This window comes from Chrysochloris asiatica, unplaced genomic scaffold (genome assembly GCF_000296735.1).
Source record: "Chrysochloris asiatica unplaced genomic scaffold, ChrAsi1.0 scaffold00027, whole genome shotgun sequence".
Lineage (NCBI taxonomy): Eukaryota > Metazoa > Chordata > Mammalia > Afrosoricida > Chrysochloridae > Chrysochloris > Chrysochloris asiatica.
The window spans coordinates 12,213,003-12,214,689 of record NW_006408545.1 but is presented as its reverse complement, the minus strand read 5'-3'; positions in this window follow the sequence as shown (position 1 = coordinate 12,214,689).

The following is a 1,687-nucleotide window of genomic DNA, read 5'->3' as shown; positions in this document are numbered from 1 at the left end:
ACCGTATGTTGTATATCTCGCAATGTTCCTAACCATAATAATCATTATGAGGATTCTAATTGTATTAAATTGTTCTTTTCAACATCTTTTTTCAAAAGTAGTGGAAAAAGCAAAAACAGATGAAATTGTATTTGCATATGGATAATAAAATATTGTCCAAAGAATTTCAATATAATAAAATATTGTACAAATTATTAATAGGTTGCTGCTAACAAGATTTCTAATTAGCACTCAGGAAAAAAGAGGAAATCTGAAGAAAACTCAGTTGCTCTAGTTAGACTTTCTATGGAAAGGATGTGATTTTTTAAAATCTCATGCAAATTTTTCAGTGCTGTTTACCTCTGTCATCTCTCATCTAAGGAGATGTCCAAGGGAGCAGTGCAAAGAGCTACTTCCATGAAACATCTTTGACTGGTAGGATATTTGACAAAAAGGTACAGATTAAGGAATGCCTGCTGCTGTGTAAGAAAAGCAAAATGTGGAGAAATGCATTGGATTAATCATGTAAATGTCTAAATGTTTATTAGAATTGACATCAAGTAAGATATATAATCTCACCTCGCTATAGAGATGGACTGACCTGCTGGAAGAAGACAAATATTCACATAAGCAGTAGTATCAATACGGTCGCTTAGTGCAGTGACTCATGTTCTCATCCCCTCCTCCCTTCCTGGATCTCCTCCCGTACCAGACCATACAGAATCCTTAGTAATGTTTACTATCACTTTTCATCACAGAATAATATGTAATACACATCATTGTAAATGGTTTAAATGTAATATTTCATAGATTATATGAATACAATTGCTTTGTAGAATCAAATGCTTTCTACCCTGAATTACAGCATTATTAGTTACATTATTAGTAGTTGAGTAGAAGACTTTTACATTTTTTTCCTTTTTCTTTAATTACTACTTCATTCTTAAAAAAGTTATTGATATAGGTTCATGAATACTATCACAATATTGGAGCCAAAACATCAGAAAAATTGGCCTAATCACTGACAGCAAAGAAAACAACAGTGTATGCTCAGAGCATTTGCAGACAAAATCATGTGATTCGAAGTATCATTGCAACTGGGTAATAATGACAGCTCTGATAGGATCACAGTAGAAAGTTCAAAAAGTAAAAGAATTTTACCCTTATATGTATGCTGACACATGTAAACTGGATTTATGAAAAATGTTTTTGTTGTTATATCTAACTGCAGGGACAACTTTATAAAAAATAATAAATTTCTACTGACAGTGTCACCAGATGCAGTCTGTACCCCTAAAGACCCTTAGTGATGGGTTTTTTTTATGCATATGATTTCACTGCATATAAAATCATCTGCTCTACTACAGGTATTTTAAGACCTTACATATTCTTTTGTCAGTTTCTTTCAAAATTCCTTGTGGATTTTGCTAGACAGAAAAAGAACGAGAAAACAAAAATGGGTTCTGTCCATTCTTTGTTGTTGTTAGGTGCCATTAAGTTGTTACCGACTCATAGTATAACAGAACAAAACATTGCCTGGTCCTGGGCTAACCTCACAAGTGTTAGATTACACACTTGAGCCCACTGATACTGCCACTTTGCCAATCTGTCTCGCTGGGGGTCGTACTCCTTTTTTTCTCTGACCCTCCACCTTACAAACATGATATCCCTTCCAGTGACTGGTCCCTCCTGATAATATGTCCAAAGT